Source organism: Lepeophtheirus salmonis, chromosome 5, assembly GCF_016086655.4.
Source record: "Lepeophtheirus salmonis chromosome 5, UVic_Lsal_1.4, whole genome shotgun sequence".
NCBI classification, from domain to species: domain Eukaryota; kingdom Metazoa; phylum Arthropoda; class Copepoda; order Siphonostomatoida; family Caligidae; genus Lepeophtheirus; species Lepeophtheirus salmonis.
Genome location: NC_052135.2, coordinates 8,237,555 through 8,255,808, shown reverse-complemented (window position 1 = coordinate 8,255,808; position 18,254 = coordinate 8,237,555).

The window sequence follows — 18,254 nt, the reverse complement described above, 5'->3', positions numbered from 1 at the left end:
AGATGGAGAAATGAATATAGGTATAGTAATTCTCAAAGAAGGCAAGACCCAAAAGAAGATCCTTGGGTCAAAGCAATCACCCCGATTGCTTTGACCCTGCATTTGATTGTAAATATAGGAGACTCGTACATTATATATTTTTTAAATAGAATTATTGTAAAGAAAAAGTCATCATTCGTTTCCTAAGAAAAAACAAATATTTAACAAAGAAAGACAATGGTTCCGTACATTTGCTGCAGACCCCGTTTTAGATCAAACTGGTCTTCCCAGGAGACAATGAACAAACAGGAAAAAATTGGTGTAATTTGTATAGACTCACTGCATTTTGAAGAATATTGTCAACAGGATCCGTATCTTTAAAATTTATTTTAAAAACTTATTCAGATGTATGGCATTTTCATCAATAGCAAAAAAGTTTCACTCCTGGTTATTTATAATAGCATTAACTCTTGTTTTCTTCAATGGAACAGGATGTTCCATTAAGGGAATGAGTACATTTCAGTATGTAATTATGTGATACAATTGGAGTATTCAGGTAGTTTATGCATTTTGACTAAATTGAGGGGAATATATGTCCTTTTGCAAAAAATCTTGCTAATTGTCGCGAAAAAGTCTTCAAAAAGGAACAATAATAAAACTTAAGCGTCATCTAGCGAATAAAAAAAGTATATTCTTGAATAAAATATATCATGCTCATATACATATTTTTGATCTTTGAAACAGCGATGCATTAATATATTTTGAAGGGGTTTTGCATGTAGTGCTCCCTGATTTATATAATATACATATTTTTGATCAAAAAAATATTAATATAGTCATATTAATGAAATATTGTCGACGTTTTGCATGTAGCATTGAGCGTGTGTTGCTACGACTCAGCCAGGTAGCATTCTAGAGACTAACGTACTCCTTGGCTCATCAGTCATAAGGTCATATTAACTTTTTTTTGTTTTCAACTATTATTATTCCTTCATTCTTGAGGAAAAAACATCTAAGTATAGAGTAACTACGCATGAGTCTACACATAAAACACGATGAGTAACACCAATGATTTGTTGGATATTTTTTTTAAATTTTTTTTATCAAAGTTTGTCTGTTAGACGACGCCTAATAACTCTGGCAATGGTAGGATACAACTGTATTTTTAAATACATTTATTTACTCACATGTGATTTTTAGCATAATCATGAATTACATTTGATTACAAAGTTATCAAATATATTTCATTTTGAAGGAAGTAACTGACATAATTCCATTAAAAAAATGAAACCATAAACTATGTATATGGAATGTCAAATAAACTTTATCATACATGACAGACAAAGATTTAGAATGTTCTCAAAGTCATCAAAAGTGAGTTCAACAATGATTTTCACTTCCACAAGAGGGATGAGAAATTCCAAATTACATACTGTTTATTTACAGTAGTCATGCTCTAATTTAAAGAAGAAGAGAAACCATGATTTCTCGAGAAAGGTCGGGATGTCTTCCTGACCTTTGGTTTCATATCCGCAATCGAAAATATAGTATCTAAAACAATTATACATCAGTGTATGAAAATGAGTTCAAATCAAGTGAATAATGATTTCAAAACTGCGGAAACAAAGAGAGTTGTGTAGTAAAACATGTACTTCGGAGGTTGCTTAAGAAATACTTGAATAATTTGCTATTTTCAAACATAACAAATCTTTTTTTTTTGTATCAAAACTTGTGTAGAAGGGGGCTTTGTAGACTTGGTCACTTAATATGCCCACCTTCAGCATCAACCACAGCCTTTCCACTTCCCAGAAGGCCTTACAGTAGTTGATGACAAACTCCTCAGATAAGCTGTCCCACGTAGTCACTATGGAGGCCTTCAGAGAGCCCATAATTGGGGTTGGAGTTTCGTTGATATCCGTCTCGAAAGTGCGCCACACAGCAAATTCTTCCTTGATATTTTCCAAGCTAGACAAGAACTCCAAATCCCTCTTTAAATGGTGTCCTCCTCTACTAAATGTCTTCTCTATCATTTTCCATCTTGTCCAACTCGAAAATCAGGCTCCCGGAGGACTTTAAAATGTCCATAATCCTCATCACCTCAACTTCAACATCAATGAGAGGTGCTGCCTTTTTTCATTTTACTCAGTCATGATGAGGAAAAAATAATCACTAAACTTTTCTATAGTAATGAGGAAATTAAAATTTATTAACAATCCACGTTTTTCTGCCCAAGCCTCTTCGTAGCATAGTAGATGAAAATTAATCTTTGAATAATGTTATATTCATTAACAAAGATTTGCTTTTAAAAGCATCTCTTTAGAATCGATAAGAAATGCATTTCATCGATTTGCAAAATAAAAAACAATTATAGTAATAATCAACAACAACAACTATAACAAAAATATAAAGAAACACAATATTGTGCAGGTAAGAAAAAGAAATTTTTTTTTATCAAGGAATGAAATATTTAGTTTTTCTTCTTCATTTTTTTTTTTTTTTACTCCTTCTGACTATTTTTGTTTCTTCTATTTTGTGAAGCCACACTAATGAATAATTTTTACATTTGCAAATATATTATACGTACATATTAATACTGTATTTTAAAAGAAATACAATTTATCTACGTGTTGAAATGTGAAGGCCTTATTTAGAAAATCGTCAACACATTTAGTTGGGTATATAAAAAAAAGTATCACGTTCATCTAATTTAATTTAATGAAGCCCTTTGATTGTTGTTTGCAAAAAGTTTTTGTGGAATTTTTAGATTTTTTCTTTCAAATCAAACGATGTTTTTGCTTTTAGTGATGAACCCCTTTTTTTTCTTTTTGGATAACCAAAGAGAAAGGGAATCCTGTTGAGTTAAGACATTGATTTTTTATGAAGTATCAGATAAAATAAAATAATAATATATTAAATACCAAAATAAAATGAGTGAAACAAAGAAAATATTAGCTAAATCCTACGCGATAAAATATACAAATTCATCCAAAATGTGGTAATCTTTCTCTCGTCTATTCGTACACATGGCCATTCTGCTCCTCCCACGTCATACAACACTCACTTAAACCGTATATTATATAGAATATAGGCACTCACATATCTACACATCCTCTTCAAATACTCTCCTGATATCTTTGTCTGATTACATTCCAAAAATATTTAATTACTAACTTGGAACAATCAAAAACTTATAGATACATATATTATGTATACATCAAGGATATCTAAATAAGTATTTAACTGTTGTAGGTCGAGACACAGAGTTGGACTTACTTAATTTAATTTATACGACGACATCTTTGAGATAACGATCATTCTCTGTTCGTACGTCAGGGTAGAAATACCCATATTATTCATCTAGGGATGTGATCCTTATTGTATTGTCCGATTTTACTAAGGAAGAAGGTGTGAGAGGCCCAAAATCAGTTGATAGTTTGTCAATCCTTCCCTACTATGACGCTATTCCTCATTTAATGGTTGGAAGCTGTGAACAGATTAACAAAAGGTAATTAGAATTCCACCAATTCATAAATATACAAGAATAAGCGCTCAGTAGATCGTAAAAACTCACCCTAAAATCAAACTAAGTTATCTATCTCAATTTTTTCCAAATTAAAGGTCAATTATGCATTTTTTACATTTTGTATCTAAATCGATCCGTCCCGGTCATAATCCTAGTGACTAACAAATAAACGGGGTAAAAACATAACCTTCATTCAACGTCGTTGGCGGAGGTAATATATATGTCGATTATTTTACTAGTTGTAAAGAGGTAATTAATACTTTAGACATGTTAAATTTATCAGAATAGTAATATGTTTCATGTCCAATGTATTTGATTAGTATTTATTGATTAAATGTAAGGAACCTAATTGACTTATTTATGTTTGATTTTTCAACTTTTCTTGCCTCTAAAATATTCATTACGGCTTACCATTAGTCAATCAATTGACTTAATTATATTTAATTTAGAAAAAAATTTTAAGCAACCTTATATTACTTATTTATTAAATATTCTATTCTTAAATTAAAAGGACAAAAAAAAAAATTAGTCGTGAATTTGTAATATTATGTGAGACATTTTGTGACCATGGGATACAATTTGAATATTCAGTAAATTGATACAATTTGACTGAATTGAGTGAAATATCTGTTCTTTTACAAAAAATCTTGCTAATTGTTGTAAAAAAACCTTTAAAAAGTAACATTTATTCTTCTTAAGAGCCATCTAGGGCGTAAAAAATAATGGATGAATGTCTGTATGTAAAGAAGTCATATGATGGTGCACTGTATATAGTGATCTCAGATATATATCATATACCATTTAAGTATAAAGAAAAGAGAGAGTGTAATAATATACAGGGAGCAGCACGGTATGAAATGAATTAAAAGTCGTAAGCGTTTAGTTCTACACATATTAAAAGAGGGAAGTACATTATATAAAATGTGACTCATGATTCCCAAAGAGCTAAAGTGCTCCTTGGGTCATCATATCATATTATAATTGTTTCTGAAGGTGTTATTATTTTTATTCTGTAAGAGAGAACGTGTATGGTAAGTATTACGTGTGAGCCTGCTTAAGGAAAAAGGAGAGTAACTCGAAAGATTTGGCTGGGAGTTATCTCCTATATTATTAAAGCAAAATTTGTTGTTGGTCTACCCCTAATAACTCCGGGAAATGCAGAATTAAATGATTTAATGTGAGATTTCCAGAGAATACTTTTTATTGGGGAATTATTATTAAGTTAATTTTTAATTAATCGGAAATTTATTCGTCGATTGTCTACAAACTTATTGAAAGATAGGTTTTGTGAATCAAGATTCCGTATGTCAAGATTCGATCCAATTAAAAACAAAACAAAGAAGAACGAGTAAAATGGAGTAACAAAGGAGTAAAATTTTGAAGCTTCTTCTACGAAGCATGTTCCTCATGTCCATATCTAAGGAGTTTGGATGCAGCTTCCGTAAGACATGTCTTTATAACAAAAATCCAGGTGGAATCATGGTCTTGGGCGTTGTCGGGCGAAGTCTGCCCTCCCAATTTGTGTATAGTGAGATGCAGCTGAGTACAGATACTTATATCAAACTTCTGGATAATTTAAATGCTGCCTTGGGCAAGAGAAAATTTCAGGTACAACTTTATTTTCACTCATGAGGGAGCTCTTTGTCATCGCGTATCTGAGGTCCAGGCCTTCCTAATGGACAACTTTCATGACTTTTGGGCCCTTAACATGCGGCCACCCTCCTCCTTTAGATGTAAGCCTACTCTATCTAGTCGTGAGAGGTTGTGTGCTACTCATCACAGGAGTGTCCAGTCTAAAAGCTTCCATTTAGAAGAAGAAGTCTGACTACATAGTCGAGGCCTGCAAGAGATTGAGGTCTCGAATTGAGACAATTATTCGAGCTGTGGGCTCACATACGGAATAAAAGTTGTACAGAGCACTATTGTCAAATGATTTTGTAAAATAAATGTCCTCATAATAAAAGTTATCGTTTAAATTATACTCTTGAAAATAATAAAATGTGAACCACTAGATAAGATCTAGTATTTATGAGCTTCATTTAACTAGGGAAAGCACTACAGCATTAAGATGTAGCCTAGAGGTTTTTTATCAATGATTTATGAATAAATTTGTAAAATATGAGAAGATTGACTTCCCCCCCAGGATTGATTATTATCAAAACATTAGCAATCATTTTCACAAAACAAAAAATAAATGTGGGGAAAAAATCACGAAGAAATCTGAAATTTTTGCAAATCATCATTAGATATGAAATATAATTATTTTGTATAATTGTAATAATAATAATAAAACCTTTGAAACTCCGTCAGATCTTTATCCACAAAAAGATCTAAGAATAGAAAAAATAGGAATGTTTACAAAAGGATAAAAGAGAGGGAATCTCTAGAAGAGGAATGAGGAAACAATGAAGGAAGATAATAATCGTCTTGACTACATATGTACTATCCTGTGTGCGTACAAGCTAAACATAACATAAAACTATGTACGCCAAATTTTATTTTGGCTCCAAGCAGCCCTTAAAAAAACCCGTTTAGTCTTCTTCAACTCACTTGACCGTAATAACAAATAACTAATTGCCTTCAACAGAGGGACCTTTGTGCAGTAGATAGTACTTTTCATAGTATAATAAATTAAACTTTTAAAAGATGTTTTAACATGCACCATCCATTTACGACACTTCCAAGATCTACATAATACATATGATGTACAGTTCTGTAAGATGGCTCCTATAAAATAAGAGGAGCACTGTCTGAGACAACAGTACATTAACCCAACCAACATAAACATTATGTATATAATATATAAAAGTGTTGGGCTTTGGCCTGAGACCGTTAATTTATTCATTTAAACAAGTTCGGTCAAGGCCAATATTATAGATACAATTATTTTTTAATTTCCAAATTTGGAAAATCGGTACAATGACGTCAAATGAAGTTAAACATATTTAATATATGTAAACAGAGTCGGTTTCGGGGTAGGGAAACTTGCTTCAGGCCCCACGCTATATATAATTTTTTTTTTAAATTCAAAATATATAAATTAAGAAGAAATTAAGATAATTATAGATAAAGATTGGAACTTATAAAAAAGGTTATTTTAAAAATAGAAAACAAAAATTACTTTTGAAAAAACGCCATTCAATAAAAGATAAACACAAAAGGTCATAAAAAGGTTTGGCCTTCTCTAAAAAAAAGTATTTCTATAAATAAAATCAAGTATACTTAAAAAAATAATAAAAAAGGTCTTAAAATAAAGCCTATCCAAAAATCGTTTAAAATAATCGAATTTCAAACTAGTTAAGGAAGAAAAGGGCCCAGCACTTGCATATATCTCAGACCCAAGCTCTGCTTCCTTAAACCGTCCCTGTGTTTATAGCTTGTAAAACCAGTACCATTTCAATATGATTAAATTCTGTCCAGAGACTGTTACTTCGGTCTGGATCGAATATCGGTCCAAATCAATTCATAGGGGCGTCTGCAGCGAGGGGGAGGGGTAAATTTTGTATTTATAATGGAAAAATAATCGCTTTATCAAAAAAAAATTGGATTTTTTTTTCCTTAAAGGTTATTTAACTTTAAATTTTTTATTAAAAATTACTACGGACTTCCCTGGTGTACAAAATAATTACTTAAGAGGGGGGGGGGAATTTAAAAAATACAACCTCGGACCGAGTTTCAACACAATATTATATATATTGAATTGTATGTATAATTTCTTCAGAATGTCATCCATCACTTTTAACAAGCTGAATTTACCCAGTGTCACTCATGTCCAATGGCAATGATGAAGCTATTAACACCCTCTTTTTCCCTCCAACTTATTATTATTGTCTTGTTATTTAAATACACACACGTGAAGAAAACAACATAAACAATTGTCAAAGTGCCACTCTGTCTACCCTACTCAATATGACAGATAAGTATTTGAGTGCATCTATAAATATATTTTTACTACTTCGTTTCTTGAAGGTCAAGAAGCGTACGCTGTACACTTTAAAGACACAACTCCCAAAAATAATTATCAATTCAACGATATTGTGTATTTAAAAAAATCCTACGCATTGGATAAAAATATTAGTAATTAAATATGAACTCTAATAATAGGGTAATTAGAGTTCATTTAAACCCCAACCTCATGGGATGATTTAATTAATTAACAACCATAGCGCTCTCTACCTACATACATGGAAATCCCCCCCCCAAAACTGATATTAGGAGTATAGACCGGGTTGTAACTATGATTTTTGTTTGTTATTAAGGACATTTCATTTTTTCTCCATTTATTAAATATACAGAGAGGGTACCCAAAACTTGAAGTAGCATTTAATTATCCTTTTATAACCTTTATTTTTAATTAATAGGTTTCATTACACAGCCAAACGACAGCTGGAACAAAAATAAAAAAGTTTTGTTTTTGTCCTATGACTCTAAGTGTAAAAATGTTGGACCAACAACAAAAAAAGGCAACGCGTGTTCGATCCCCTCCTTCCGGTTTCAATGACGTGAAGTCTTCAAAGACTGTTGCTATCTCCATCTGTGCAACATACAACCAGGAATTCCATTACATCCTCATGCAGACAAAAAGAACCAAAACTTGTGCAGCAGCAACCATATGACCCTCCTGCAGCCCGGATCTCAACCCCCTGTAGTTTGGCTGTATTGGAGAAAAATGCTTACTACACCTCTCATCCCAATTGGAATTCACTCTGAGCTACCATCATGATAGCGTGTTACGCCATGGACATGATCTACATCGTCAAGAGCTGCCAATCTGTTTGAAGGCGTGTGTAGGCGGGTATTCCTTGTGGATATTGAAAAAAAATATTTAGAAATATCACAGATTAAGTGCTTGGTAATTTAGTCCTAAATTATTTTGCCTCAGGATATTTCACCTTAATATATAAATAAACGAGGTTAATGCTTTTTTATTGTTTATTTTTGGTGGAAATTGATGTTTCCTTTGTATTTTCTAAATTAAAATATGTACTCTTTATTAATATAAAATGTTTTTAATGTTTTTTTCTGTTGGAATAATGATGGAGTTATACTATAGCCTCATATTATGCTTGCTCGCCAATCTATGAGTCTTTTCTATTATGAATTATCCATAATGTCTAATGATAATTACTAATAGAAAAGTGATTAACAATTCTTCTATTCTAATGGTAACCGTGTTTATATACATATATTTTCTTTTCTTATTATAATAATTTCATTACTTACTTTGTTTCTGGTTCAAATTCAGTACAAATTGAAATTTTGTTGGTGTATGCATTACAATTTTGAGCGTGATTCCATTATTTTTCTAACGGAAAACAAACATTCAGTACGTTTTATGATAATATAAATTACATATTTTGATTAAAAAATTCGAAAAGAACATCAATTTTAAGCAAAAATAACAAGATGAACTATAATTCTAATTTATTTGTATTTTAAGCCGAAATATGGTTTTTAATGGGAAATATAGTTTTTAAGGCAAAATGTTCTAAAGCAAAATGGTTTAAGGAAAAATTACCTTGTGCCCACAAATTGGTTTTGGGTTGTCTTTTCTTGATTGCATAGACATCACGTTTTTGTAATCTATTCCGGTTTGTCTAAGGAGAATTCGGGAATAGGATAACACTCAATGGAACGACGTAGCTCAATTTACACCCTGCTTTGGATAATTTATTCTCTTGAACTCAATGTGCGCCGCAGTCACTCCTAGAGAAGGAAATATACATAAAAGGGGAACAATTAGGGAAGGGGGGGGGGGATTGCACAAATGAATTGAAGACAATAATCAAAGTTATCTATGAGTGCAGATTCCAAAACTGATCTCTGTTTTTCTTTCAGTCATCTGAATTCTGAAATATCAGGGATTATAGTAATTCGAGAGACATTTCACCCTAAATTCCTAGATCAGATGGAATACTTATACTGAATCAGTGCAACGCCATCTGACCAATTAAAGGAACATTAAAAAAAATTGTGTAACATTCTAGAGAGAAAACAATTGCATGTGCAACTTTCTACTCATTTAGTACTAGCTACGAACTGCAACTTTAATTATATTCATTAATCTCAATGAATAATAATTAATTGATGAGTAAGTAAATTGATTATGCTAATTGAAAAACCAATCAAATGAATAAATTAATGCTTTGAATTTAATTGAAACTGACTCCATTAACACAGTTTAATATTACTCATTAATTATATGTAATGCAAATATCATATGTATTGTTTAGGTACATATCCCATCTCAAACGTGTTTAAAATGACTGTTGACGTATAATATTTTGTAAAGTCATGTTATTGTATAGTTATTAATAAAGTATTAAAACAATTTTTGCAAAGAAAGTTACCCAATGCGTCCTGTAATTATATTTATTTTAATACCCTGGTGTTTTTTTCTCTAGATACATAAATATAAATTGATACATATGCTAAAGGCTCAAGGCTAAGTCTTTTCTCTCTCTAATGTCTTAATCGTTGTCCAGAAACTAAAATTATAAATGATTATTAGTAACCACTTTTTTAGAGACGTTTCCAAAAAGGAGATCAAGGAGATCCCATCTAACTAATAGGTTGAATAAGGGACCCTTATATTACTCCACAATTTAGGCTTGGACTAAGGTGTGAGCAGGGCCTGGAGAAAAGTTGAAGGGGCAGTGCCCTGTTTTTTTCTTTGAAAATGAAAAAAAATATATATATATTCTCATTTAAAAAAAAATAAAATGATGTATCATTTTCTTTTTTTGCAAAAAAATAAATAAATATGTTCAATTTTATTTTAAATTACCTTTTTTTAGAAAAGGTTATGCGTCCTTTGGACTTTTTAATGTTCATATTTCACTACCTTTGCAAAAAAGTTGAACAAAGCTTATGTTTTGTCTCTGTTTGTTTTTTTATTTCTAGGATTATGGCAAAAGTTACAAATCAATTTATATCAAACTTAGTTTCGAAGATGATATATGGTAACAGTAAAAGACGATTAAATTTCTGAGAGGTCAAGGTAACTCAAAACGTAACTTTGGAACAAATCGAGATACATTTCTATTTTAGGGGTAGCTCTAACGAGAGCGCATTCTAGTTTGTTTATGTTTTTATTGGAAAATTTCTTTTTATTTTAAGACAACCTTTCTTATAAAAAGAAGTCAATCCCATTTTTATTTTGTTTTTAGTTTTTTTTGTTTCACATGGGCTGAAAAGTACCGGGATTAACAAATAAAACGCGTTTATTTTTCGCTCAAAATTGGCTTTTTTAATATGATTATTATATATTTTTTTATTCGCTTTATGAGCAGAGTCACTCTAACACTTTTCAAGACATTGTTTAGCTTGAACGATATTTTTTCCCATCAAGAAGTATGTAGTGTATAAAAACATGAAATGGGTTTTGATATCTTGTTTTGGAAATAAAAAAAGTAGAGTCACACTTAACAGAATAACTCACAAACTAAAGAACAGATTGTTATCAAATATTGACTGCCATCTTTTGAAGGTTGATGCTAACTGAAAATGAGGTGAAAAACAAAAAAAAAAACACCATTCTATGTATGAAGCCCGGGACTTTTCAACCCATATGTTATGTTTACATAATCACTCTCTTTTTTCTTTTAAAAGGTCATCTTGCCAACATTACTAAACTGGAATCAAATTGATAACACAAATATTTTTTGTTCAAATAAATTTGTCTCTCACAAATCAGCCTTTTCGATCAAGTAAGGCATTAACCAACAAAATAAATATTTTATCCTTAGGATTGAATCGAAACAAAGCAAATGTGACTTGTGTTGTGTCAGTCCTTACATATTTAGTCCAGTACAGCCCTTTCATGGGAACAGTTCAATCAGTCCTTGGGAACGGTCCTTAAGACCGTCGGTTCTACGTACTATAATTACTAGAACTTGAAATACAAGCTTGAAATCTAAAAATTCCAATGGCGTTATTAAATTAAAAAGTATTGACTCTTTTAGATGTAAAAAGTTAATCACTTAAGCCCTGAAATTTTTTTCTAACAGCCCCCCTGTACCTATGTAGTAGATAGCATTTGATATAACTTTATTCCAACTATTTTAATTCCTTGGAATTATTATGTACGATATACAATATGTACAATAGTACATTATGATATCCTTTTCAACAGGTGGAATTATATCATTAAGATACAGGGGGAGTTGAAGAGCCAAAGATTCTTTGTGTTTTGAAGTGTATTTTTCTCATATATAATTTTTTGGTTTTTTGCCAGAAGTTAATGTACTCCACAAAAGTTTTTGCGTATCTGATAAATAGCTATTGGTCTTGTGATTTGTCCCAAGAAGGACTTTTTTCGGACACTGTCTCAAATTAAAATTGTACTGGGAAATGTTCTTATAAAAAAATGTCACACATAAAAATGACGTGGGACGTGGATCAAGATGGATTATTTTTATTGTTAACTAAATTATACCACGAGACTCCTTCAAACCAAATATAGACTCAATTAGTTAAGATTCTAGGGGACTGGTCGTAGATTTTCGGGCCGAACCCCAACACTAATAGCTACATAATTGAAAAGTTGGAGAGAGATATAGGTATACATACGTTGTGGCATGAATGATTTTGGTAGGGGATTTTAATATGTGAGATATACGTACATAATATGTGCACTCAGTTTTTCTTTGTCTACATTTGATTGATAGTGTGAAAAAAGGTAGAGCAGACAACAACTATGGAATGCATTGGATTTCTATCAAAATATATCCCAAGTGTACAACTATTGCTGTAGACTTGTGGTATGTATTTGACATTACAGCTGGTTGGATAGTATTAAGATAAAGCAAAAAACAACACACGCACAAAAACATTAAACAAGCCAAGAAGAAGGAAGTTGTCTCCATAAAATGAATCACGAGATAATTCAGGACTTTCTAACTGGATGTGGTAATGTGAGTACTATATATGTTATACGTACGTATATTTACCATCATAATTACTCAGACCTCTATCTCCTCCCCCCCTAAAAAATATTCAGATGTACTCACTGAAACAATAGACCATGAGTAAACTAAAAAGAAATGGTTGTCCAGTACTATTCCCTTAAACAATTTTGCCTCAAGACATTTTTGCTTAAACCATTTCCTTCAAGGACATTTTGCTTTAAATGATAAGTAAATAAAGTTTATACTTCGTTATTGTTTATTTTTGCTTGAAATTGATGCTACCCTCCAATTTTTAATCAAAATATTAGGTTGCAAAATAAGTCATTTCATATTTTTTGCTTTATTCCAATGCTTTAGAAAAAGTGTTGCAATAATCGGATTTAAGCCAAATATACCTTCTTCTGCTAACAGGAATCCAACTTCATAATGCCCTTTTCGTAGAAGTTCTTGTCCTAATTGGCAAAAAAACTCGGAGAACCAATATTCACATGCCTCTATTGAGGACAAATTTGCCCCCCTCCGCGAGTGCGTTGGCCATAGACAGAAACAGGGGGTAGTGACTATGTGCCAAGTTTGGACTGTAGGATGGATGCATAAGAACATCCGATCCTAGCTCCTGGAGCTTCTGGGGCGTCATCAAAGATGTGTGCAGCCTCGTGTGGTCCTGATGATGTCTTGTTGTCTCTTATTAACCAACACTGGCCGCTTCGGTTCAATCTCCAGCTTCAAACGGTCGAATTGTTCACTGTAGAGGGTAGAAGTGAGATAAAAAAAATTGCTCGAACCAAAAGTCTATCGGCTCGTATTTATCGCAAATTTTCTTGGTCACTTTTGATATGTTTTTCCTTTTCAGTTAATAAAATGTAAAATATGGCGTATTTCTTCCTTTAAGAACTCCGTTCTTGATGCACAATAATTCACAACTGAACTGGCCAAACACAATACGATGTGACTAAAAAGAACAAGATATACTTAGTTAAATAAAAGAGGTAGGGAATCGAAATTATATTTGGATCTTGCATCGGCGCCCCTTCAGAAGCCCCTAGGACACGGATAATTTTCTTGGAACATCTTTATTATTTAGAAAAGAATTTATTCTTGTTTATTTTTATACGATACATTTAACTTCTACTTTTATCCATTTTATATATTAATAGCAGGGGAGGGACATGGTTCTTGTGCACCCACTTGCCATCTTGCTTCTGGCAGAATGATCTGAATGCCCCGCTCTTTTTATTCATCATGTTTAGTGAGATATTGAGTCTTTTGTGCAATAAGGTTAGGGAACTATATTGATATAAAAGTTTAAAAAAAACAAACAGAGTGAATGGAAAGAACACGTGATTAAAGCCACTTAAAACTTTATAATTAGGATTTATTTATCAATCATGACACTTTTAAATCAAAATATCATTTTTCCTTTCCCCACATTTTTTCTTTTCTTGGCCTGATATCAGTGCAACTTTAGGTTTCACTTATTTCATAGCTAAGTATCGTCTTCTTATATTGTTATACCTCTCACCTCCATGCTTTCAATGACTCTAGTGTACATATCTTGGTCAATCTTATTCCCTATAACATTTACAGATAGTCAAAGTATCCTATTCCTAGACATATATAACGTGTGTGAGATACCCTCCGTGCCGGTGTCAGTGCCAAGAAGGCTGACCGTTGGCATGCCCATCCGAAATGCCTTTAACATCAAGAAGTCCATTACAACCAAGAGGAATCAAAAATTATGCAGCAACAATATAGCTGACTTCTGCCCTACCTTAATGTGCCCCTCTTCCAGCCATGACCTCAAACCCCCCCCCCTGGATATAATATAAAACTCAGTTTATTATTTAAACATATCACAAATTGCTTTGGACTTTTTTTTTTGTGATTACATAAAAATCACGTTTTTGTAATTAAGTCATGCCACTTCATGTTTTGAGTACGACTGATGTTTGACTTCCACCACGCTTTTTAATATTGATGTCATAGTGTATGAGTGTTTGCATGTTTTGTCAAAATCTGTTTTTCTTGCAGAGCAGTTAGTACGATACTTTAAATTGAAAATCCTAGTAATAATGACGTCATAGACTATGAAGGCTTGCGTGTTTTGTCAAAATCTGGCTATCTTGCCGAGGAGCTGGTACGATGCATCAAATTGAAAATTCTAACAAGCTCGATTAATTGATCGTCTAACCTTGTATTTCTCTTAACCTTGCAACGTCATTGCATTTTTTAACAATGTTTCAAAAGAACCTTTTTCTCTCTCTTGGAAACAAGGAGGATTTCCATTTTCCATTCATACAATTTTTAAATTCATTATTAATATGATTTAAACACTTACAAGTCATTTTCTAATAACATAATATTCAAGTATTTGTGCAGTTGTAGTAGCTAGTAGTTTGCTCTCTTCTAACTGAAACAAAAAAACATAATTTAATTGAAAAATTGGAATTTGATTTGATCACCACAACAATAATCATATCATAATAGTAATAATAATAATAAGTGAGTAAGTTTTGTTTTATTCCCGCCCCCTTCGTTAACATACTATTATGTACATAAATACATATATGGGTACGATATATGTATATACATAGATTAGGGTTGTTTGTTTCCCAACTTTTTTCGAATTTCGATCACGACAACATTTGCGGAAAAGTTGGCATGTTGGGTATAAAATAACCTATGCTAGACATGCTTCTAACTCACAACAAATATATATAGAGTTTTTTTGTCTCTAAAAGTCATTCAAGGAGGGAAAAGGGAGAATAACGAAAGGATATTTTGAGCATATAAGTTATAGTAACAAGAAATCCATTGTTTTTACTTGAAATTGAAGGCTTTATTTAGCATAGTTAAAATGATCCGATTTAAGTCAAATATGCACTGTTTTGTTGGATAATTTGTTGTCATTTCGAAGGTAATTACATTATTCTTCCTTAAAATTATTCCTTATCTTGCACATCTCCAAAGTTCTTGAAGCTTCTGGGGAGCCACTGTCGATGTAAAACTTCGGACTGAGAAAATGATTACACGTCCAATCATTTCAATTTGTAGCAAATAATATTTACACATTTTATCTTTTTAAAGTTTGTGTAACACGAATGGGAATCAGTCTTGCATGGGATTGCAGCATGAATCATATTCAAATATATTTATTATTATTTTTATCGACAATGTGTCAATTCGGCAACGTGTCCGTTCGGCAAAAGGGCTTTCGGAAAAGTGAAATTCTGAAAATACAAAGAAAATAAGGATAAACGCTGGGGCGGTTACTATTTTTTTGAAGATTTAGCAATTGAAGCCCTTTAATTTTGAGGAACAATTATTTGTAAATGTCATAATGGATGTATATTTTTTTAAGCATATGAAAAAACTTTTTCACTTTCCCGAGATTTTAAAATTCTTTTTTGATAACACTCATTTCATTTTCCTTTACTTAGAACAAGGATTTTCTAAGGCAGTCTGGTTGGTGTTAGTTGACTCAGCTGACGTAGTGACGTCACTGTTGCGACAGTTCAGATGATTTCATTGAAGTGAAGTGCACTAATTTGAATCTGTTAAGCAAAAATGCCCTCATCTCGAGGTTCAAAGCGTGCCATGCCCTGCTGTCCCAATCCACGGGATGCCCAGTATTTTGCATTTCCTCAGGAAAATTTGATACTCCAGCGTCAATTTGGATCTCAGTCTGCAGGAGAAAAGATCCAATTAATATTAGGAATACGAAGATTTGTGATAGGCATTTTTCATCCAATGATTTTGAGCGGAATCTTCAGGCTGAGTTTCTAGGCTTAAAGGCCAGGAATAAATTAAAAAGTGATGCAGTCCACTAACTCCATATTCCCTTTGCTTCTCTCAGTTCAGATGAAACCAAATCCTCCAGAGATATTCGTAAGGAAACTCGTTAAAGGAAATAGCTTGTGAAACAACTAGGGGAAGTAAGTAAGGTCCAGGAAACCAGTATGGACTCCGAAATAGAGACTGATAATGAAGGGCTCATGGAAATTTGTAGCAGGATCACTGATTCCCAACAAGAGCCTTTGACCAAGATACAATGCATTCAGATTTACGTTTACAAATTCGAAAAAGGAGTCCAGTGTGAGGAAGCAAATGGGCCTTTGTTTTGGGAGGGCAAATGCAAAAAATTGCAAAAAGAACTTTCTTTGACAAAAAGGGAATTGTGTCGGTACAAAACCAAGTGCAAACTCAGAGAAGTTTAAACAAAATTTAATAAAGACCACCCTAGAAAAGAGCCACTCCAAAATCCTAGTAAGACGAATTATAAATCCTTTAAAGAATTTCAATCGAGGATACTCAAAAGAGGATGTAACCCTGCCCTCATCATCCGAAGCATTAGTTCTCGATCCTTTGAATATTTACGTTTCAGGAAACTTCTTCCATTGCCCAGTCGCCAGACTCAACAAATCTTTTTACATGATTTTAAGTGTGAACCTGGCTTCCTCTCTGAAAAAATATACAGGTGAATATCAAGAGCGTTTGGTGGTTCTTTGTTTCGATGAGATGGGAGTTAGAAGGACGTTTGAAATTTCTTCTAAGCTTAAGCCAATATTTGGACCTTGGAAAAAATTGCAGGTTGCAATGGTGAGAGGGCCTTTTCATGCACAGAAGCAACCAATATTTGTGAAATTCGATATTTGTTGTTATCCATCATTGAAATGTATTATTCAAAGTATCAAGGATAATGGAATGAAATTCATTTTAACCACTCATCTAAATCAAGATTGTTTCGAGAATGTATTCTCACAGATTTGTACCATTACAGGAAACAATAATCATCCAACCCCAGTAGAATCCCTTAGAAGACTAAAAGTAATTTTAATCGGAAAAAATCATGAACTTGTCTTCCAAAATCCAGCTCTTGAAGAGGAGTTAAATGATGAGGAATTTGGCGAAATTTTTTGTCAAATATACAAAAAAAAAAAATGAGCATGATGAAGATGCAATTGAATCATAGGAAACTTTCTAAGATTCTTGGCTTCTTGAAGCTCTTGAAGCCGAAAAAGTAATTACAGTAGATACAAAAGAATCATCTCAAGTTTCCAACGATTGTTCAGATCAGGGTCTGGCTTATATTGTAAGATTTTTGGCAAAATAATTTAAAGACATTTATCCAAATCTAAGGAAAAAGTCATATGGCTTCGGATTTCATGAAGAAACGTCTAGCCTTTGTATTGAATTGGTCTCTAAAGGAAGCCTTACAATCCCCTCGTGTGAGTTTTTAAAATTTTGTTCTTTTTTGGAAAAACATTTCAATGTTTTTCATTGTAACTATGAAGACGTAATTGACAAAAATCCAAACGTATTTTAAAGGTTGTATAATCCTCTAAATGAATTATATCCTAACTGGCCTAAAGAAGTCATCATATCCTTTGTGAAAACAAGAATGAATTAAAGTAAATAACCTTAATAAAAAGCTCAGACTGAAGAACGCAAGTGCTAATCTGAGAAAAATTAGACAGATTGGTCAATTTACAAATTAATATTTATTATTCATACATGTATGTAAAAAAATATGTATGCTATAATTTTTACTTATTGATATTCTTTTATTCACCACTCTTATATTATGTAATAAAATGGGAAATTAGATAATATACATAAAGCATATTAATATAATCTTACATAGAGATAGTTCATTATTATTAATATGCAAGAAGTCTTTTTAAATAGTTAGTTCTGAAATAGATTTTGTTATTCTATAAAGTATCAAGCAGAGATATCGTCAAGTTTCATAACAATCGAAATAAGTATTAGAAAAGATTTACTTTTATAGATATCAATATAAGTCAAATATTTTTGCTTTTTATACTTTTTGTACAATAAAT